This window comes from Camelus dromedarius, unplaced genomic scaffold (assembly GCF_036321535.1).
Source record: "Camelus dromedarius isolate mCamDro1 unplaced genomic scaffold, mCamDro1.pat HAP1_SCAFFOLD_71, whole genome shotgun sequence".
In the NCBI taxonomy this organism is placed as follows: domain Eukaryota; kingdom Metazoa; phylum Chordata; class Mammalia; order Artiodactyla; family Camelidae; genus Camelus; species Camelus dromedarius.
Window position 1 is genome coordinate 4,315 of NW_026989857.1, and position 24,390 is coordinate 28,704.

The 24,390-nt window shown below is 37.1% G+C and overlaps 1 long non-coding RNA gene across 2 annotated transcripts; it reads left to right on the forward strand.

Moving 5' to 3' along the window:
- The first annotated feature begins 1,019 nt into the window (after window positions 1-1,019).
- Window positions 1,020-20,265, forward strand: LOC135320985 (uncharacterized). 2 transcript variants are annotated; one of them, XR_010380329.1, is made up of 3 exons: window positions 1,020-1,942; window positions 5,336-5,467; window positions 19,901-20,265. It is a non-coding gene; the product is annotated as an uncharacterized LOC135320985 (long non-coding RNA). The 2 variants fall into 2 exon arrangements; XR_010380328.1 differs by lacking the exon at window positions 1,020-1,942 and having other exon boundaries at window positions 3,305-5,467.
- The last annotated feature ends 4,125 nt before the right edge of the window (window positions 20,266-24,390 follow it).

The window sequence follows — 24,390 nt, forward strand, 5'->3', positions numbered from 1 at the left end:
TTTTTTTTTGTTTTTCACCAATGTTCCTCCTTAAGCCAGCCTGACTAAATAGTAGGAGGCTCAATAAAACATTTATTAATGTTTTTATAACCAAATGTGACATAGTCATCTTTGTTAGGTACACAACTGAGTCAAGCTCTAAGAGCCTATCCCTATATGTAAGTTTTGTCCTCACATTAATATAACCTACACCCACAGTTACCACCAGTGACATTTTCTTCCCTCTCCAGCAACACTAAAATACTCTGGCACCCTGAAATTATCAGACTAAAGGATAGTGTTCTCTGGCTCTACTAGAAACCCACTTTAGTTTATTTCTTCCCAGTTCTTGCCATTCTTATGTTCCATAAGAGACAGATGTACTCTCAAAGCAGGTGATGGGCAGAGGGCAGCTACGGAGAAGCAACATCATTTTCCAGGATGATCCTCATTACTCTGCTCAGCTGGTTTTTAAATTGACTTCTCAGATCAGGAGCATAAAACAAAAGTGTTACTGTCTAGTTCCTCTCATCAGTCCGTGTACCTCTGTAAGGGAGAAACCTCCTTCCCCTCCTCTTAATGAAGTAATCTGTGTAATTCATGAGTGTTTACTTAAAGATAATGTGCCTAATGAGTTTCAGGCTAGATTTGTCCCTCAATATAAAGAGCACTGGATGTGGAATCTTACTGTAAAAAATACTCATTTTCTGGCAAAAATTCATTTCGATTTTGAGGATTTTATTATTTCTGAATACTGTAACTGCCTTTTTTTCCTATTTTCCACCTAGACTGACCCCCAGATAGTGACAGTATAGACCAAACTATTGGTAGAGTGTCCTCTGTCTCCTTGATGACACATTCTTATAACATTGGATTTTTTTTTCCTATAGAACTCATCCTTTAATGAATATTAAACCAGTTGTGACTATTCTTGAGAAGCCATTATTATCTCAGATCATCGGTACCTCTAGAACCAATATAATGGGAAGAATTAAAAAGAATTTATAGCCTTAGAAATTTCATGTATAGTCATGAGGGTGATGCTATGATAAAAGTTATAGGGATTCATATCAGTTTTTAAAACTACAACTAACTGTAGCTTATTTGATTCCTTCCTAATGAAATGTATCCCTAAAAATCCTGACAGGAACTGAACTTGACTTTTAGATGTTCATCTTCCTCTCCCCCTTCTGCAGAAATATTAGTAAGAATTGAAACAACACATACCAGTTGCAGAAAAAGAAGAGAACCTCTATTTTGCCTAAATATTCAGCCCCAGAATATTTGAGAGTTCATCATACTTGAAGCCTTTCTCTGTAGTTATTTGCACTTTCTCTCCCTTCTCTTCGCTCTCTTTTTTCTCCTTCTCCCTCCTTCCTCTGTATTTTCAGGTTCTCCTCCTTTAAGTACTTTCTCAAGCATATTCAAGTTTCTCCTGTTAAGTAATCAATTGAAAGTCCTTGAGCCTGGGTTTTCTTCTAACCTATCTCCTTCCTTTCAGAGTCAGCTTCTTTGATAAAGTCATTTTCACTTCTCACCTCTTCAGTCTATGTACCCTGGCTTCTTACACCACTATAACACACTGAAACTTTTCTTACAAAGTCATATTGCAAGAATGTGCACAGTGGTCTGTTTTAATCCTCACTTTTATACCTCACTGCTGCATTTAACACTTAGCCATTTTGTTCTTGAAACTCACTTGTCCCTTGGCCTCTCCCTTCTGGTTCTCCTACCTTTCTGACAGTTTCCTTCTTAGCTGCTTTTGCTAGCTACTCTTCTTGCTTATCCCGTAGACGTTATAGAATCCCCCCAAACTTTGTCTTTTGGTTCTCCTTTCATTCTACATGATCTTTCTAGGTAGAACTCATCTATTCCCATGACTAGCTGCCACTTGTATTCAAGGAAATCACCAGGCCTGAACATACAGATGTCTAGTGGACATCTCCATTGGGGTGTTCCACAGGTAAGTCAAAAACAGCATGTTTTTGTCTTACTTTCAGTAAGTCAGTCTTGCATTCTTTGTTCTCAAACTTAAACTACTGTATCTAGTCACCAAAACCAGAATACTTGAAATTATCATGGACTCTTCCTTTATCCTTATCCTCCACATTTAATCATCGACCAAATACTGAAGAGTCTATGTTTTTTGTGTCTTCTATATCTAGTTCCTCCCCTCCATTCCTGATACTTCTTTAGTTTCAACTTTCATCATATCTTCCTAGAAGTCTTACAGTAGCCTTTTGTTCTCCAGATTTTCTCACCAGCAACTCCTAGTTCATTCTCAAACAGTTGCCAAAATTATCCTTCAAAAAAGCAAATTTGATCATGATAACCTATTAAAACCCTTTGGTGATTCCTTCACTGCCTAGAAGATTCAAGATTCCCCTCTCTTTCTCTCACTATATCTCCAACTTATATGCTTCACTCCAGCCATGAAGAGGGAGTTAGGACAGCTCCAAAGTTTTTAGAAGCAAACAAAAAGATAGATTGGCTATCAACTAAGATGGGGAAAGCTATATGTGGAACAGGCTTGGGGGAGAAGATTAGAGATTTGAACATGTTGAATTCAGAAATAAACTAAACATCCAAGAAGAAATGTCAAATAGATATTTAAGTCTGGCATTTAGAAGAGAGGTCTGGGCTGGAGATTTGGGAGTCATCAGCAGATAAATGAAACCACAAAACTGGGTGAGATCATCTAGAGAAGTGCAGTTCAGTAGAAATTTCTACAATGGTGGAAATGTACTATATCTGTGCTATCTAATAAGGTAGCTACTAGCTACATGTGACTGTGAGTCACTTGAAATATGTCTGGTTCCACTGAGGAACTGAATTTTCCATTTCATTTTAATTAATTTAAATTTAAATAGCCACATGTGGCTAGTGGCTGCTACATTAGAGTCTAGGAAGTAGGTATAGATCAAGAAGAACCCTAATGACTGGGTTATGGACACTCCACCATTAAGAGGTCAGGAAGATAAGGCAAAACCATCAAAGGGCATTGAAAAATATCAACTTGTGAAGTAGAAAGAAAACCAAAAGAATGTGATGTCCTGGAAAACCAAGTGAAGAAAGTGAATTGAGGAGGAGCAAGTGATGTCAACTTAGGTTAGAAGGACTAAAAGCCTTGATAATACTGACAGAATGTGGACAAATAGGCACTTTCCTGAATTGCTGGTAGGACGACATCTTTCAAGCAACTTGGTGATATCTACCAAAATTTAAAATGTGCAATATGTGCACACAACTGCATATAAGATGCTTCCATTTGTGTGTGTATAGATGTAATATGTATATTATATATTATATATACATAATACGCATGTATCTTATAAATATACTTATATGTATATACACAAAGATAGATAATATCTCTGAAAGGATATACTTAAGAGGTGAGTAATAGTATTTGCCTCTAGAGAGAAACTGGGGTACAAGAGGACTGAGGTGAGAAGGAAACTTACTTTTTGTACAGTATACCCTTTTTTATTTTATACCACGTGTAAACATTTATCTGGTCAAAAACAGTATATCTTAAAATAACAAAAAATGTAGAATGTATAAACGTATGTAACACTTAAAGCATTGTGTTGCTAAATACATTGTTTTAGGTGGGTAGTCTTGAAGAAAGCTTATTTTGTTTTAAAAGGTAAATTTAACAAAATACCATATGATATCACTTATATGTAGAATGTAAAAATAAATTAGACAAATGAACTTATTTACAAAGCAGAAAGAGCCTCACAGACATAGAAAACAAACTTACTGTTACCAAAGGGTAAAGGTGGGGGGAAGGCTAAATTGGGAGTTTAGGATTAGCAGATACAAACTACTGTATACAGAATAGATAAATAACCAGGTCCTACTGTATAGCACAGGGAACTACATCCAATATCTTGTAATAACCTACAAAGAAAAAATATGAAAAAGAATGTGTGTGTATATATATGTATAACTGAATCACTATGCTGTACACCAGAAACTAATACAATGTTGTAAATCAACTATTTTTCAATTTTTTTTTAAAGTAAACTTAGTATTTCAAAGGCATGATTTTAAGTGCCAAGTTCACATGGAAATGTCATAATTGACTCTACCGAATTGCAACATAACCACCCCTTCATCACTGGGAGCCTTTCATTGGGTATCTCTGCAATTTGGAGATTATCTGAACGTTTTTAAATAGCCACAATATCCAATTCTGTGTTCATGAAGTCCCATAAGAACAAATAATCTCCCAGTTAGTGATTCCTTCAAGGTGTTTTAGAAAGAGACAGAGAGACAGAAAGGAAATGTAGGGGTATTTTTTCCCTCCTGATTTATACATAAGCACGTTCATCCCTTGATTAAAGACGTTTCTATTTAGCTTTGTGCTGTAACCTCCAAAATAGATCCTTCTGCTTTATGTTGTTTTAAACAATGTCCAGTAAGTGATTTAACAAAATTATTTGCCTACTAAGATTAAGTAATTTTATCTTCTTTTGATGGCATGAGAAAAGAAAAACAAGGCAAACTTTTAATAGTTTTGAAAATACTATGATCTCCTTGTTGGTATCTACAGAGGGATCTACTAGGAAGGTCACTCACTTTTGTTATGAAGCCATTTTCATAAAGATTGAAACATGGTAAAACTACACAGTATGACCCAAATTAAGCTAGTGACTGAGCTGATGTGTCAGCATGTCCAGTATCAAAACTACACTCATGGGTTGTTTTTTTGTTCCCATGGTTTCTTTTTCTTGGTTTATCAAAGGATTCAGGAACAAAGATTTTAAGAAGAGGTGGAGTTCCTAGAAGCGCCATTAGTTAATGTGTCCCATTCTTTTTTTTGCACTCAAAATACTAAATGTTTCTAGTTGCAGTGTTAGGAAGACATCCAGCTATACCAATACTTTCCAAAATACTTGGAGGTTCTGGAACAGAGGCCATTGTAATGACGCTGTATTTGACAGAGGGCTTATACATGAAAGGAGATGTGTAGTACAAGCATAAATTACTGCTATATTGCTATCATGTCACAGTGAAGTACTCTTCAGCCTCTTGAATATAAAAGATTATTTCTACATTTGGTTCCAGCAAATGCTATTGTGCTATTCTGAAATCCACAGCACAGAAATTAAAAGACATCCGCTCATAAACAGAAAGCAAATCACTATTCAGCATTTCCTGCTCTGTTTCCTGCCAATTTCAGATAATTAAAACTTTTTTTAAACCTTTTATTCTATTCTGCATTAATTCTGCTTCCTTTACTGAAAAGGAAAGATTCAGAAATTAAAACTGTGTATATAATAGTAACAACAAATCTTTGCCCTTTTTCCCCCTTATCCTATGATATTAACTTTCTTCATTATTACAGACCTCAGGATATCATTGTGTTCATAATTGGAGGAGCCACCTATGAAGAGGCTCTAACAGTTTATAACCTGAACCGTACCACTCCTGGAGTGAGGACTGTCCTGGGAGGAACCACAGTGCACAACACAAAAAGGTAAGGGAGAACATTCAGTCCTACAACTCTATCCCCTTTCCCAGAGAGGAAAGCTTCAATTCCCTTTATGTAGAAGGAGTAAGGTCAATGTTGACCAAACTGCTGTAGACCAAAATGCATCAGTTCATAGAATAATTTAGAGTTTGTGTGAGATGAGAGATCTACACAATTCAGTCGGAAGACCTGGAAAGTAAGGACCAGCCTGCACTGTCAACAATTTTGTTTCCTATGTTAAAAGAACAGACTGGCACTTTGAAAATACCTAAACATAATGGTATTGAATTCTGTGAGTTTTTTTGTTTTGTTGATTAACTACATTCATTCAATAAGTATTTAGTAAAAAGAATACAAAGATGAATAAGAGAAAGGTCCTGCCTCAGGTAAGTCATTGTAAAGATAGAAAAAAATATATACATATATAAGAAAGTAAGTGCCTGGAGAAAGATAGAAGAGCCATGGATTCTCAGAGTGGCTAAGAGAAATTAGCAAATGTTTCATGGAAAAGATAGTGTATATGCTGAGCCTTGGATAGAAAATGGACATAAGGAGAGAGAGCACATTCTAGGCAGATTTAACCACATGAGCAAGTTACGGAGAGCTATAGACAACATACGTGGAAAAAGAACAGCAAGTAGTCAACGAGCTGGAATGTGGGTAATAAGTGAAAAGGTTGATAGATATGAGTTGTTCTGTATCACCACAAATATTTTCACCAACATCTGTGTGAAACAGTCAGAAATCATATTGCCCTAGTTATGAGTTCTAGAATAGATAAACATTTATTGAACAAATCAGACCAGCATAAAGCCAATAGTTCATTCACTCATTCAGCAAACATTTACTGAATATTGGGATACCTCTGAATAAACACAAAGGTCCTAGTCTTTATGAGGCTTACATTTTAACGTCGAGGGAGACAGAAATAAATCATAACTTAATAAGTAAGTATATTTTATATTTTGTAGTAAATCAGAAGATGAAAAGTTCTATGGGAGAAAAAAAGCAGAGCAAGGTAAAGAGAAACTGGCAGTGCATGGAGGCAGTGGGGGTAAGTCACACTACTTTGAATGGTGTCAGGAAAGGCCTCATTAAGAAGAGATTTGAGCAAAGACTTGAAGGAGGTGAGGAAATGGACCAAACAGATGGGTGAAAGAGCGCCCAGGCACAGCAGTGTGCTGTCCTAAGGTGGGACCATGCAGTGTATTCACGGAGACCGGAGAGTGTGGGTGAAGTGAGCAAGAGGAAAGGCAGAGGGGGATGCAGTCAGAGAGGAATCTGGGGCCTGACGGTGGAGGGCCTTGCAGAATGTTGTGAGGGCTGGTTTTCACTATGAGTTAGAGAGCATTGTAGGGTTTTAGGGTTGCTGGTTTTTTTTTTTAACAGTGCTTTATTGAGATAAAATTCACATACCAGACAATTCACCCCTTTAAAGTATATAATTCATTGGGTTTTGGTGTATTCACAGAAATGTGCAACCATCACCACAGTTAATTTTAGAACATTTTCATCACCTCAGAAAGAATCTGCCTCAGCCCTAAGCAACCACTAATCTACTTTCTGTCTCTATAGGTTTCCCTGTTCTGAACATTTCATATAAATGGAATCATATAACATATAGTCTTTTATGTCTTTTACCTAGTATAAGGTTTTCAAGTTTCATCCATGTTATAGCCTATATCAATACTTCCCTTTTTATGGCTGAATAATATTTCACTGTGTGCATATAGCATATTTTGTTTATTCATTTGTCAGTGATGGACATTTGAGTTGTTTCCACCTTTTGGCAGTTATGAATAATGCTGCTATAAACATTTCTGTGCAAGCTTTTGTGTGTATTGTAGAGTTTTGAGCAGAACCATAACATCTGACTTATATTTTAGCAGGATCACCATGGCTATCGAAGCAACTATGAATTAAGAGAAGTAGTAGTTATCTTAAATGTTCAAAATGAGCATGGGTTATTGCAAAAATGCAAGTTCACAGATGAATGTAAATGAACTATACCCATTATTTATTTACCTACAATAGACCAAGCCGTTATTCTAGTAGTGTTTCTAGAGCACACTGATCCTACTTTGCAAATAAATGAACATCTTGATTTGGGTTTTGAGCTGGCTTGCCTTATCACTTCACAAGTCAATCAGAATTAAAGAGTTCTCGTCCTTACTGGCTGCAGTGGGCATGTTAGGTTAGCTGTGTGAGCCAAGAGGCCAAGAACCAGATCCTATGGATGGAATTGTTCACTCAGTAGAAGGAATCCTTCTGTCTTCATGGAATACAAGGTAGATGTGGAGGAGAAAAGAGAGGTGAGGTGAACGGATAAGTCAGGACTGCTGCAGTGTTGTCCTGGGTCCCACTGGCACCGTGGGTGAGAGAGCACTTGAGTCTTCTCCAGTGCTGTCAGTTCAGTACTTTCTTAAGACTTTTGACAAGGAGGAAGGGTAACCCTAAATCAGCAGTCTCCTACTGCCAGATTCCCTTTCAGGTCAGTAATAATTACTACACATAGTAGGCTCTCTATAATACTACTGGATTCAGTTAAACCCTCATTAACCAAAGGCATGCACAATAATTAGTGGTCTCATTTTTTGGTTGTTTTCTCTCCAAGTAGCAAAAACAGATGAGGAAAAATAGGCTTCTCCCCACCAAGTAATTCATGCTCATCATAATAAAAAAATTAAATATAAAAGTCAAAATCATTCATAATACCACACAACTAAGAGCTAACTACTGTTAATATTTTGGCATATTTTCTCTTTGTTTTTTTCTCTTTTTTTCCCTTAATTTTTTCCTTTACCTGAAGATTTTTGAGTTATGTGTGTTTTATGTTTTGTTTTTGATGTAATTAGGATCACATTACCCTGTCTATAAAGTTTTGTACTTGTTTTTGTTCACTTTTAATCATATTGAGAACATTTTACCATGTTACTAAAAATTATTTAAAATAATCCTAATGACCCTATAATTTCAATTTTAAGGATGTCTCTGTTTAACCATTACTATTGGACATAAATTATTTATAATTTTTGTTTGATATAAATACTGCAATAAACATCTTCTATATTGATAAACCCTAGTCCTATCTCTGAATATTTTTTAATATTTAAGTATAGTGAGTCAGTCTCAAATAATGCTAGTAGAAGTGTAAATCCATAACTTTTCTGGAAGGCAGTTTAACATTACATATTCAGAAGCATGAGGCTGACTTCATGGCTCTTGTTGTTGAGGGTTTTTTTTAAATTTCTTGATTTTTAAAAAGCCCTGACTCAGGTGTTGGAAGTGTTCTAGATCTGGATCAAGGAAATGGTTACATAACTATGTATTTGTCAAAACCATCAAATGATACCCTTTAAATTGGTACATTTTATTGTCTATGCATTATATCTCAATTAAAAAAACAAAATTTTAAAAAACAAAGCACTATTATGCCAAACACACTTTTTCTTTGATATAGTTAAAAAGATAATATAAAAAGGAATTGTTTTCTAACTATGTAATTCAGTATTATTTAGTGCATGCCTTAGAACCTCCAGATAGTAGCTGGTGTTATGAGTCAAATGGTTTGAGAAACACTGATCCATAGCAGTTCCTAAGAGGGGGTTATGATGACACCAAGAACTAAAATTTATTTAACACATACTGTCTGCTAGACACTGTTTTAATACTTTTTACCAGTGCTGTCTAATAAGGTAGCTACTAGCCTCTATAACTATTGAATTTGAAATATGGCTAGTCTAATTTGAGGTGTGCTACCAGTATAAAATACATATTGGATTTCAAAGACTTAATACCAAAAAAAAGTGTGAAATAGCTCATTAATAATTTTTTAAGTTGATAATGTTTTAGATTTGTGGGTTAAATCAAATATGCTATTAAAATGAATTTCACCTATTTCTTTTTACCTTTTTAATGTGATTAGTAGAACATTTAAAATTACATAGCAGCTCACATTTGTGACTTGCTTTACATTCCTACTAGATAGTGCTGCTTTTTATTCATAAAATTTTGTTTTTCAACAACCCAATGAGGTAGATATTTTTATTATTATTATCAACCTCATTTTTCAGATGAGGAAATTGAGATTTAGAGAGGTTAAGTACTTTGTCCAAAGTCATAGAGCTAATAAGTGGCAAAGCTGGAATTGAACTGAGACAGTTTGTTTCTAGCCTGGGCACCTAGGCACTCAGTTGAAATAAATTTTAGGACAATTCATCTGTCTATGACTTTTTTTTAATCCCTTGCTTATAAATGTCACTTACAAGATAGACAAAATATGTTTTTACTAGATGGACAATATGTGAATCTGCTAATTAAAAAATATTGTAAACCAAGGCAGGGAAAAAGAAGAAGTACAAAAGTAAGGAATCATTTAGTTTTGCTTTAAGATTTTTGTCATCAGAAGATAATTAAGACAGTGTGCTCTTTGAATAAAAATGACTAACTTGACTAACTGGTGGCAGCTGTTTGTTTCATCACTATCTGAGATGATGCCTGAGCTCTGGTAATGTAATTCTGACTGAGTAAGTCAGGACATTAATGGTTTTTGTAGAGGGTACAGTTTAGGGCTTAGAAAACAGTCAGCACTTTGAATTTCTCTAAAAGGATTTGAAGCTGGGAAGGGACTGATTCATATTATCAACAAGTACTTTATAGATTTCTACCTCAACAAGTAACACTAGAAACTTGGACCTTCTCCTGTAACCACGAGTTGGTTCGATCTCTGAATTATTTACAGAAAAATTAGGATCCTGTGACAGAATTTGCATTTCAAAGGAAGAGGAATCCAGAGGACACTCTTCTTCACTTGTGGGTATTTCAGAATCAGTTTTGAAACTGTTGGAAAAATCACCATCTTTACTGTAGAGATTTGGGGGAAAATTTACTTTTCTCCTGTAACCAATGTGTTAAGACACCATTGCAAGAGCTGTGATGGACTGACAAGCATTTATTGAGTGCTGTTATGAGTAAAGTTCTGTGCAAGGTGTTAGGAAGATGAAGACCTATTCTGTATCATTAAGGATCTCAATGTCTAATGGAAAAATAAGCATATAAATGAATAACTCTAATAAGATACTTTTTCAAAAAACAGTTTAACCCAAGATTCAAATCTAGGTATGTCCCCTAATTCCAATTTATTTGCACACTCGAACATTTTTTAAATTAAAAATAGATTTTTGTTACAAAATCAATACATAATACTTGTAGGAAAAAAATTTAATACAGCTAAGCAAAAAGAAGATAATAATAATTTCCATACTGCCACCAACACACTACTGGTAATGTCAACATTTTGATGTATATAGCCTTTTAGATCTTTTTCTATTAATATATATACATATACTCTTAAATAAAGGGGAATATACTATACATGTACTTTCAATGAAAATACTTATGTTCGTCATTTTTAATGACTGAATAAGTATTCTGTTGTCTGATGATGCCACATCTTATTTAACCAATCCTCAATTTTTTTGTTCACTCAACAAATATTATTGAGCACCTATATATTCCAAGAGATATCTTGAGACTAGATATATAGTGGCGAACAAGACAAATATTGTTTGATATTCATTGTGTATAATTTTTCACTCTTCTAAACAGTGCTATAATAAACATCATTTTATGTACATCTTTACATACTTGTCCAATTATTCACTTGGGTAATAATAATTGGGCATATACAGCTGACTTCATTACATCTATTATCTCATTTAGTCTTCATCACCCAAAAGGTAATGTTGTTGTGGTCTCAATTTTCAAGTGAAGAAAGTAGAATATGGAGAAATTAGGTAGTTTGCCTTAGCTCATATAACAAGGAAGTGCAAAGCTGGAATTCAAGTTCAGATTTGTGTGATCCTAGATTCCACGCACCGCTAGGTTTATTTATTTATTTAGCTCTTTTAATGGAGGTACTGGGGATTGAATCCGGGACCCTGTGCAAGCTAAGTATGTGCTCTACCACTGAGCTATACCCTCCCCACCATAAACACTTTAAGATGCATAAATTACTAATTTGCCAGCCAGAAAAATTTTACCAATTTATACCTTCATACCATGCCCTTCGAACACTGAAGTTAGCTGATTCTTAAAAAAAAAAAAAAATTAAAAAAAATCATTTATATGGAGAAGCTTTGCTAAAAAGCAGTTTACTTCAACTCGAATGGAAAGAAAGAAGCAGGTAAACAGTATGAAGCAAAAAGACCAATAAGTGAGAGAGTCAGAAATAGAGACATGAGAGTCAGAGAGGTAGACACTGTCTGGTTTCAAAGCAGCCTCCAGTTCCAAATTCCAGGCCCTTATTCCTACACTGGTTCAGTGATAGGCCCACCCCTGTACTCCTGGGTCTTTTAAGAAGTAATGTAACTTATGAGGGATGTTGAGGATAGGGGAGTATACGTGTGTGGGTGGGGAGGGCTATGTGGGAACTCTGTATTTTCTGCTCAGTTCTGTTGTGAACCTGAAACTGCTCTAAAAGAATAAAGTCTATTAAAAAAAAAAAAAAAGAGGTAATGTAGCGTAGCAATTAAGAACATGGGCTCTAGTACCAGACGACCTTTTTAAAATCCCATATGTCCACTTGTATGACCTTAGGGAAATTATTGAACTTTTTTGTGCCTCAGTTTTCTCAACTGTAAAACTGAGGTAATAAATAGCTCCTTTTATCTCTGTTATGATGCTTGTATGATACATATAAAATTCTTAGAGGAGAATCTGGCACAGGGTAAGCACTCAGTATGTGTTACCTGTTGCTGCTGTTGTTACTACTATTGTATTTGGTGGAAATAAAGTAACAAAGACTTTGGATATTCATCATTACCACCTCTGTCATCACCCATCCATACTTCCAAATCACTTGTTTTGAAAAGCCCTTACTTTAACATTCTTCAAGAGCAGAAATATATTATTATCCCAAGTAGGAATATACTGGGGCAGTGTTAAAATTTACTGTGAAGGTAGTCCAGTTGCCAGATGGCCTTTGTGGTCTGTGGAGTATAAGCTTTAGTAGCTTAATTTCCATTTGTGCCCACCCAAATTTCCCCTTTGAGGCCTCCAGACTCAGTACCTCTATGATTAATAGACTCATGTAGAGTCTTCAACATCTGTGTTTGCTACAGTTGGGTTATTTGGAGCTTTGTTTCTTGGTTTGGAGTTTTTCGGTTTTGGGTTGCTTTTTTTTTTTTTTTTTTGATATGGTGGTCACCATTCTACTCCCATAGTTGTGGTTGCTCTGACAAATTGGTGCAACCTTGAATGTTTCCTATGGTGAGCTCTTTTTATTCTCAGATGATAACTTCCTTTCATATCTCGCTGTAACAGATACTATAGGCAGTCTGTCCTTGAGGAGTCCATCTTTTGCTCTGTGGACCATAATGGTAATCCTTTCTTCTCTCGTGATAACCAGTGAACAAACATACACAATGCTGGATATGTGCAGAATCCAATTGGCTGATTTTTATCCTATTTCTTCATAGGGGTAGAAGAAGTAGGGACAAGGGTTCCTATTTATTTGTTTTGTTTTTATTTACTTTTGTTATTTTATAAAACCATCCATTTTATTTATTTTTTTTAAAAAAACATCCATTTTATGAATGTTTAGTACTGAGGTGGGAACTGGGAATGAGTAGCTACATTTTTAATAGGCGGTTATAGTGTTTGTAAGAAAATGTCATAGGGTAAAGTAACCTCAATGGAATTGATTATAATCAAGAAAATATTTTGTACCTTAATTCAGTGTTTCCCAAGGTCTGTTCTATAAAAAATCTGCTTGGAGAGATATTGATAGGTATTCCATTGAAAAAAAAAAAAAGGTTCTCAGCCAACTAAGTTTGGAAAACACTGTATCTTTCTCCTGGAAAGGAGAGATATTCACATTAGCATCTTAAGATTGTGAGAAACTTCAGACTGTAGAAACCTTATAGAGTATAGAAACTTTTTTTCTTAATTGTATCTGGTTCAGATGGGGAAGTCAAACAAATCTGTATTTCTCAAATTAGGATATGATTAGATCCAGAGACACACAAAGGCACAAAAACATGACACATCTTTTGGAGTATCCATTTTCTTAGCGTTGGGGGAGATGTTCAGGGGCAGAATTAAATAAGTTAACTGGTAAGTGCCTTATCAAAAATGTTGATGTTAAACTGTAAAATGTCCTTTTATTTAAAAAAATAACAAAATTGTTTAGTATTTTTAAAACAAAATACCAGACCTCAGTGAAATTTGTAAGCTGGCAAATCAATTTGGACTATACCCTCAGGACTAATAAATTCATTCTCTTCTGTTGTTAGGGGTTCTTAGTTACAAAAATTTGAGAAGTGTTAATGTATGTAAGTTAAATAAAATGTGTCCAAAATAGAAATAATTAATTCTGGCAGAGTAATCAGGAAATGCTTCACAGTGGAGATAGCATTTGAGCTCGACCTTAAAGAGTAAGTTGGATTTCTATAGGAAGAAAAGCTGTTGGGGCTGAGGAAATAGCATAATTGAGGACAGGAGGTGAGGCAAAAGGTATATAGCACATTGGAGAAATAATGAGTTCTTTATGGGTAAAGTATACATCTAGTGAGGATCAGGATGACCTCTGATCTTTGAGAGTCCTGCTATTTTCAGACATAGATGTTGAATGCCAGTCTTTTTCCTTACTCCGGATAAAACTGCTGTTGGATATTCAGGAAAAGTTTACTATGATAGGTAACATTTAAGCTAAGGTCTTAAGTTCTTAAAAAAAATATTAAGCTGATTCATGTATTCATTCAGCAAATACTTAATTCAACATCTACTTTATACTAAGGATACACAGATTAAGGAGATACTGTTCAAGATGTATATTAATTAGTAAGAGAAGCCATTAGAAGAGAACTTCCAGAGCTCCCACCACTGCTGCTACTCTCTGCCTTCTGTCCCATCACAGTGGTGAATGCTCCTAGCTAAGCCCAGCCCTCCCACTTGGGCTCACTCAGATCCCACCCCCTCACCTATTCCAGGACATCCCTCCAAACTTGCTCCTCTCTCAACCCTGAATGGGTTTTTCCCACTCTGTTGGATCATTCATAGAAGCATAGAAGGTTTCTTCCCATCTTTAAAAATCCTCTATTAACCTCCTACCTCTTTCCACATCCTATAGTATATTTTTCTGTTCCTCCTTTATAGCAAAATTACTCGAGTTGTTTATACTCACTGCCTTGATTTCTCTCCTTACATATTTTCTCTCTTTTTTTTTTTTTTTTTACTTTTTTTATTGACGTATAGTCAGTTTACAACATTGTGTCAATTTCTGGTGGCCAGCACAATGCTTCAGTCATACATGAATATACATATATTCGTTTTCATATTCTTTTTCACCGTAAGCTACTACAAGATATCGAATATAGTTCCCTGGGCTGTACAGTGTAAACTTGTTTATCTATTCTCTCCTTACATATTGTCTTAAACCCCCATATTTTTTAAACTTCTCTTCTCTTAAGCCACTCTCTTGGGGCTATCACGCCCATCACTCCACAAATTTGCTTTTGTAGTGGCTCTACAGACCTCCACTTGGCTAAACCCAGAGTCAACTTTTAGTACTCATTTCACTTGACAGTTCAGCAGCATTTGACACAGTTGATCAGTTCCTTCACTTTGAAAGACTTTTATCACTTAGCTTCCAGAAACTATACTCTTCCTGGTCCTCCTAACTTCATTTGCCATTCCTTCCCTCTTTTGCTCTTTTCTCCTATTTTTGGAACCCCTGGAACTCTGTCCTTGGCCTACCTCTCTTCTCCTCTGTCCACACCTCAGTCCCTTGGCAACCTCATCCAGTCTCATGGCCTTAAATTTCATCCTCTAATGACTCCCAGACTGACATCTCTAGTCCAGAGTTTCTCGGCCTCAGCACTGCTGGTGTTTGGGGACAGATAATTCTTTGTTGTGGGGAACTGTCCTATGCATTGCAGGATGTTCAGCAACATCCTTGGCCTCTACACATTAGATGCCGAGCACTCCACCAGTTATGGCAACCAAAAATGTTTCCAGACGTTGCCAGATGTCTCCTGGGGATAAAATCACATGCTTCCCCATTGAGAACCACTGTTTTTAATCTGAGCTTCTCCCCCAAACTCCAGATTTATATATCCAACTGTCTAGTATTTTCTTCGACGTCTACTTGACCGTCTAGTAAACATCCATATTTAACAATGATCAAACCAAGCTTTTGATATTTCTTCCTAAACATAATCCTCCCTCAGACTTTCCATCTCAGTTAATGGTATATCCATTCTTCTAAGTTGCTTAGGTCAGAAACCTTGTCGTTTTCTTGACTCTCCTCTCTCACTTACATCCTGATTCATCAGTAAATATTATCCAGAATCTAATGCCCTCTCACCACTACTGCCCTGGTCCATTGCCACCATCACTTCCCATCTGGATTATTACAGCTGCCCCACCCATAACCCCATAATCTGTTCTCGATATAGCAGTAGAGCAATCCTGTGAAAATACGTAATTCAGGGACGTAATTGTGTCACATCTCTGCACAAAACCTCCAGATGTTTCCCATCTTACTCAAAGTAAAAATCAAAATCCTTACAATAACCTACCAGACCTTAACATGATCTCATTCCCTCCATCCCCTTCCTTAACCTCTCTGATCTCATCTCCTACTGCCCAACACCTTATTCACTGCTCTCCAGCCACAGCAGCCTCCTTTCTCTTCCCTGGACATACCAGGCCTTGGACCCCTTGCACTTGCTCCTCCCCCAGATACATCTGCTGCTGCCTTATTCACATCTCGGCTCAAATGTTAGTTTCTGTGTCGCCTTCCTTGACCACTGGATTTAAAATCTCATACCAACACCTCCAACTCTCCTTCAAACCTGCTTTATTTTTCTCCACAGCATTTTCTTCACCTAACATACTTCAGAGAGGCAGTGTAGCATCATGGTTAAGAGAACAAACTCTGAAAACAGATTATATGGGTTTGTATCCCAACACTGTCACTTTCAACATGTAAGACCTTGACTTCTCTGTGCCCCTTTGTGAAGTGGGTTAGTTTCTATCTTATTGAATAGTGCCTCACATTTGGTAACGGATATGTGTTCACCATTATTATTGTTGTGCTGCTATTATTATTATTATATTTTATTTATTAATTTTATCTCTCTCCCCCCTCCACTGGAATATAAATTTCATGAGAGCAGAATTTTTTTTACTATGCTTATTGCTATATTCACACCTTCTGAAACAGTTCCTGGCACATAGTAAGTGCTTAATAAATATTTGTTGATCAAATTGTTATCTCAAGAAAGACGTGATGGGGGAAGGAAGACTGAAGGAAGACTTGAGCTTTATGTGTACTATTTAAAACTTTTACAAGAAGAATGTATTCATATATTACTTGTGCCCTCAAAAAACTCATAGGCTTACATGGAAAATGGGCACGTAGACAAATTCCTAGAGGAGTGATAATGTGAGAGAGAGTCAGGTTTTAAAAGTTGCATAATTTCTCTAGATAAAATGTGAGGGGGTGGGACAGCATTCTAGACAGAGGGAATAGTATGCACAAAAACAAAGAGGCCTAAAACAAAGTAGTAGCTCTGAAAACTATCATCAGTATTTTGAGCTATTAAAAGTTCCATCCTATCCTTCTCTCTCACCTACTCTGGTATTTCAGCATTTCCAGCTAAGTATTTGACTATAATTAGAAGCTTATCACTCCACTAAGGCAAATATCTTGGGGTTTTTTTATCATTATTTTTCTGCTCCCCAGAAATTCCATTCATTTTTTTCTAAATTTGATTTGAAATTTGATTTGATTTTGAATTCCTTTGGTGTCTTCGGTATAACAAGAAACTCACATGTAATTTCTATCTGTGGAGTATAGTGAAAAAAGGAAGAGAGAGAGAGATTTTGTGTAATATATAGCTTTGTTTAGGTACACAGTTGTTCAGCTCAATTATTTTAGTAATCAAAATTTAAAATCCTGTGTTAGTCTCTATTCCCTTACTGAAGACTTAAGAGTGAAGAAACTTGTTTTTCAACGTGTGATACAAGGCTTTTTGAGGTTGATTTTTTTAGATCAGGACCTTTTTCTGCCCACCTTCCTTCTCTCCATTAGAGCTGGGAAAGCACCCTTGAAGACAGAACAATCCAAGACAAGCAGTAGTGTTAATCCTTTTGGTTAGCTCCTTGTACTGTCTCTGTTTATACCATGTCTCACGTTGCATTGTGATTATGAATCTCTCTGACTGAGAGCCCCTTAAAGTTAGGAGTCATAACAAGTGTTTATTTGTGCACCCAGTGCAGTGCCTGCCACATGATGGATGCTCAGTAAACACCTGTTAAATTGAATTGAACCGAGCTAAATTGAATTGGATTATAGAACCAGAGGGGATGGGGATTTTTGAGTTTGCTTTTTAAGTGAGACGGATTTTAAAAGAAATCTAGAAAAGAGAAAGCATTCTTTTTTGTTGTTTTTAAACATAGTCTAAATTTGGGGTGCAGCTACTGATATGTTCATCACCCATAATTTTTAAAGCATTCTGCAGTGACTCATCAAAGTCCCCAAATAGATACTTTTTAAAAAGCCACAATGGCCCTAGGAAACAAAATTAGGCTTGGCAAATATAAATAGTGTTTTCTCTTTGCAGTCAAGAATGTGGGGCTTGTTAACACACAGAGGAGGATCTTTAAGTATAGTTTCAGGGAAGTTACTCCTTTCCTTTGCACATGTGGCAGAGTCTCATGTGAAGCAGAGATCACCTGATAAATTTCCTATAGGATTTCTCAGCATATTTGTCTCATTCTTACTAAAAGTCAGTAATCAAAGACTTCTTGTGTTATCTTTCAAAAAAAAAAAAAAAAGCAACGCTGTGTCATTTCCTGACACTTGTTTCCTGACCTCCAGATGTCTCAGTCCGACTGGCCAAAAAGCCAGGCTAGACAGAGATGCTGATGTTAACAGTTGCGTTCAGTGGAGGACTCGATGGATTTAGCTTCTACTCCTTTCTCTCTACTTCACCATTTTCCTCTTTTGCAAAGGAATTTGGAATTTAAATTTTCTAAGCCCAAAATCTTCCAGGTCTAAAAGTGCAGAACAGTGATAATAATAAAGTACCTGGTCATTTCTCCAGCCCTCTGTCTGCTATAGATCTGTATCCTGAGAGTGAGTCCAGCATACTTACAAGATCTGCCCTCCAAACTCCTGAGTTATAGAGAAGGCTCTCTTGCCAATGGGTAGCTATTTTAATTAATTCGTTTATTCAGTATGCCTTTATTGGGCACTTACTAGGTGTCAACCATCTGTGCTAAACCCTGGAGATCCAAGATGAATAAATCTTAGTCCCACCCTAAGGAACTCACAGTCTGTTTTGTCAACAATAATATATAGAGTACCTAGGTAATAATAATATGGTGCTAACCTAGCTGTGGGACACAGTGATAATAACGATGGGTGTGATTAGTTCAGCATGGAGGAGTTTGGGAAGGCGTCACAGAAAAGGTGACTTTTAATCCTCAGCCTTAAAGGATAAAAAAAGATTTCATCAGACAGAGAAGGGGTAGTCTATCATTTCAGACATAGGACATTATAAGAGCCAAAGCAGAAAGGTATGAAAGCTTAGGGCACATTTAGGGAACAGAGAATGGTTGGGCATGGATGGCACATAGGCTTCACTGTGGCTAATGGAACCAGACAAGTGACAGTATTGTGTGGTGCTGAAGGGCATGGATTCTAGAGCCTGGGTTTGACTCCCAGCTAAGCCACTTACTAGCTGTTGTGACCTTGGCAAGTCACTTAACCTTTCTAGAGCTTGGTTTCTTCATTTTTTAAATGAGGATAATAGCATATATACACATACTACATATATATGTGTATGTGTATACATGCACACATGGCTTAAAACAGTTCGCAGAACAAAATAAATACAGGTATTAGTTATTATTAGGCCACATTATGAAGGGCCTTGAATTTTAATCTGTAGATTATTCTGTAAGCAAAAGAAAGATTTTAAAGCAGAAGAGGGGAGAGTATGCAATAGAATATAACCTGTATTTTTGAAAACTAACTCTGGTGCCACTTTGGAGAGCAGATCAGATGAAGAAGAGACTAGAGACACATGTAACATGGTTCTGAGTTCATGTAGTAGCCTTGCCCTTAAAATTTGGGGGTTCTTGACTAGAAATTTCAAACTTGAAATATTAGTCTTAACAGATCTTACAAGTTTAATGCAAAAAAAAAAAACACAGTTGGGAACCCTGGGGAAGAGCACAGAGGGGCTCTCCTTCTAGTCTGGATGTTGTAGTGCTCACCTGAGCTTCTATTCTGCACCCAAATATCAGACCTGTGCTTCTTGCATACTATTCATGATACCCTTCCATCTAGTTAGATGTCATCAGCAAGATATTCTGTTTGGAGAAGCTTTATTTTTTCCTTTGAGTAACCTCTAATCTACTGATCAGTTTCCTAGAGGAAGTTCTGGCTTCTGGATTGCACAGCCGAAGCAAGGAGAGCTCTCAAGTTACATCAAGGTCAGCAAGCAGAAGATGAAAAGGTGATGGAGAGGTGAGAAGAATGGCACAACTTCCCCTCTTGCCTCGCTGCAGGCTTCCTCCCCTGCCCAGAGGTGTTGGAGAAGAGCCTTGGGTTTTGTGCTTGTTGTTATAACCCATCTCCAGGTAGCCTGCTGATTCCTGGACTGTTGGCACAGACACCAAGACTCCCAGTGATGAGTTGAGAATAAGTCTGAGCCCTTTTTGACCCACTTTTCTCATGGTTTCTTTATCAAATAAATAAATAAATGTATTCCTTGTATTTGATAGCACAATCACTTCAGTTTCTGATGGATTTTGTTGGGATCTTACCTGAGAAAAGGGTTATCAGAGCTTAGAGTTCAAAAAAGTAAAAATTAGATGCACATGCTATAGACTCTCTTTTCTTGACCCTTTTTACTTTTTATTAACCACATTCCTGCACAACTCATTTCTAAAAACTTATCATATTTCTGTAAGAACCATCCAAAAATTGTCCCTAAATTGCAATTTTCTGTGGTACTGAGAAACCATGTATGACTACAATAAAAATCCATTTTGTGAAAAGATACAAGTGATTTGTTTTTGTTTCTTTGGGGTTAATAACTACTTATGGGAATTCTTGAGATGAGGCATAAGCTGGCTTTCCACCAAACAGAGAAGGCATTGCCTCTACTCGAAGTGTATTTATAGTATGTCAAGGCAAATAAATTCTTGTGTCAATTTCACTTCTCTTGAAAGCAGTGGAAAGTGATAATGTCATTAATGCCAGGAAATTATGCTGTCCTCAAATCATAGCACAGCCCCTCCCTGGCGTTCTGTAATGTATTTTTTAACCCTTTCTTTTATGTTGATAAATTATCATTCTCTAGTGTCAGATAGCCTAGGCTCAAATCAATGTCACAGTTATGTGGTTTGGTGAGTGTTATTATTAAGTCTCTTTGTGGCTGAGTTTCCTCATCTATAAAAAGAGATTAATAAAGTACCTTCCTCATAGGATTGTAAGGACTAAATGAGATGAGAGAATACATTTAAAGCACTTAGAACATTGTCTGGTACACAGTAAACACTCAGTGAAATTTGACTAATAATAGTAAATAAGATTGATTCCTGTCTCCAAGTTGTGGATACAAAATCATTACAAAATAATTGGATTCCTGTCTTCCATCCCGCTACATTAATCAGCAGTTCATGAAACGGAGGGAAGAGCTGAAGGGTCATCCTGTCCATCTCTCTTCCCCACACCTCTCAGCCATTGTTTCTTACCTTACACTCATGGGAAGCCCTAATGCCTAATGAGTTTGTTTTGTTGTTGTTGTTTGTTTTTGCTTTTCGGGGGTCCTTTGGGTACTTTTTTTTTTAATAATAAAAAAGTAAGGCAGTCTTCACCTAGGAAAACAAATTTTAAACACAGCATTTGACAAGTTACATAGTTTTTTCAAATAAACAGAAACCTCCTTCCTCCAAGCAGTATTACCTGTGCTTCCCTTTCTCTTGGCAAGATAACTCTTTGGAATAAGAAGAATAAGAGCAGATACTTTTTTAATATTCTCGTTATTCACCTTCCACTGTGCCTACACAGCTAACAATATCAAAAAGTCTGAGAAACGAGCCTTACCTTCAGCATGTTTGATGCCAGATGTTGGCATTTCTTTATTAAGTATCAAAGACTTGTATTTTTATTTAAGATGTACAGAGTTGATTACATTATTACTGGCCCTTTATTTTTTTTTCCTTTAAAAACTTCATTTAAATTAAGGTCTCATGCTTTTAATGACCTCTCTTCCATAGATTGAAACGCCAGTCAAAACCTATTTGTCCCATTTACGCCACAAAAGCCAAGGTGCTTGTTTTCAGCTAAACAACTGTTTGGATAGCAGTTTTTGTCCAGTAAATGTGCAAGCAACAACTCACAAGTCCTTATCTCTAATGGCTCCCTTCTTCCTCTAAGGGGAGTTACTTATAAAGTAGTCAGTTTAAGAATAAAGCAGCTGACAGTTGTGTCTTATCCATGGTGATGCAGTTAGGGAGGTAAGCTCACCATGAGTACCTGCAGTATCTTATCTCCACCTAAGAGAGAAATTGGCTTCAGTTGTTTTTGTGGTTTGTGTGTGTAGCAGTGTCGAGCTCACCGAGGAGACGGTGCTATGAAAATGTGCAAAGGAACTCCTAAGTTCTTACTCTGAGATTTCTAACTTAAGAATTGGTCTTTGGAAATAGTCCCAATTCACAGATCCCAATTCAGGTGCCATGAGGTTCGCCTGGTAAGACAGAAGTCAACTTGAAGAGCAGGCCAGAAGGAGAGTATGGCTTATGGAAAGAGGGGTGAGTAAAAGGACAAAGGGAGACAAAGTGAGTGAAGGTGGGGGCAGGATGGTAAGATGAAGCTGTGCAGCAGTGCAGGTTAATGAGGATAAAAACTGAGATTTATGTAACATTTTCAAACATCTTCAGGAGCAAATAGGCAGGAAGGGTTCTCCAGCCCACATGCATCTGTTCTGGAATCTGAAACTTACTTTGGAGGGTTTTGACTTTTTAGCAGCCCCTCTGCCCAATGTTATGCACAGCTCCAGCTTCTGCCTGATGCAGCACATAGGACCTCAGTACCTTGCCTGTAGGAGGCACTCAAATATTTGCTGACTAAAAGGAAGGGAAAGGAGTAAGATGGGACAAGTCATGAATTAATTTTTTCCCCATAAACCAGAATCTGTTAAAACCATAAGTCCAAACCACTCCTATCTGCCTGGCCAGCAAGCCCTCAAAAGATCAGCCAGGCTAGTTCCTAGCACATTGGGACACTCTGCTTCCTCACGAAGATACCCAGAATTTTCTCATTCTTTTAAAAGTCACTTTTTAAACAGAGAGGGTGGGAAACAGATTGCAGGAAGGGGAAAGGAGAGAGAGAGATAGAGAGAGAGAGAGAGAGTGTGTGTGTGTGTACACCAAGCGTAAACAGTACAGTGGAGTCAGAAAATCTGGATTCTAATCTAGTTAGCCAGTAACTTGTTGTGTAAATTTGGGCAAGTCAATTGACTTGCCATGCCCTGTTTCTTCATTTTCCAAGTGGGAATTACATTTATTCTATATGCCTCACAAGGTGGCACTAAAGACTTAAAGACATGATATGTAAGAGCATCTATCAATCTAAAATACAAGAATTAATATGGTAAATGAAAAGAGGTTAAGAAGAATATTATTGGATTGGGGGGGAAGAGGGGCTGGGAAAAGAGAGAAGTCCCCTCCTTCATTTGCCAGATACCAGAAAAACCAAGACCACTCCACTTCTCAGACCACAAATTTGACCAGTACTGTTTTCTCTCAAGACATCTCTACAAAAAGGGTTCTCTCTTGTTCCCACTTCTCTAAGCCAGGGGTTTTTCTTCATTTTGTAGTTACTGCATGCCTACCATATGCCAGGCAATGTGTTTGTTAGCTTATTATTACTTAGAAATTAGCCCTAGAGGGCAATACTTACATTTTCAAAGGACTTTCTTGGGTCATCTCACATATTCCCCTATTTTTCCTCATCGATGTAATTGGCAGTTCATCCCACTACTTAATACGTGGAGGAACTGAGGCCCAAAGAAATTCAGTGACTTGACCAAAGGCCACAGAGCAGTGATAAAACCAAGGGTTTTTGTTGTTGTTTTGTTTTGCTTTTTTATGAAACCCAAACCTAGGTTTCCTGATACTCCTCTTCCCATTAAATATGTAGCAAAAAAAAAAAAAAAAGAAAAAGAATTTACCAAGATGTTGGTGTGTAGGCTCTGAGGCAGATCCAGCGTAGAAGTGATCAGCAGTTTCCCCCAGTCAGGGCATCCTCTGGGCATTGAGCCCCTCCCTCTACTGGACTTCAGTGCGGTGGACAGGGTGGATATTTGACATGCCAGTGCAGCAGAGAGAGAGAGACTCAGGTAGTAGGAAGTATAAGCCTCACCTCGAGCTTATTTTTAAAGCCACTTGGTCTCACAGACCAGAGCTTTGGAGACAAAATTCTATTCCTGTCAGCGCTTACAGTGTGTGTCTGCAAATCCCTCAGCCATTCTGAATCTCACTTTTCTCTCTGCAGTGGAGATCATAATAACTACCTCATACTTAGGGTTTTTCTCCTGAGACTCGAATAAGGCCTGAGGCTTTGTAAACTGGAAGGAATGTGTATTAATATTAACTTCTCTCCCATCGCGTCCCCCTTACACACCCATAACCTCCAAAACATAAAACTTTTCCCCAAGGTGTAACCTGCCCAGACCACTATCTCGACCACCTGGGTAGTGTGAGTTCCAGATGCCCGTTCTGGGTAACGCGCCCTCCCAGCTCGCGTTCTTGTTTTTGTTTTGGGTTTGGGAGGGAGATGATTACGATCTAGGTTATCTCCGGTCTTCCTAAACCTCCCTGTCTCTCCATCACCAGCTCCATCCGCC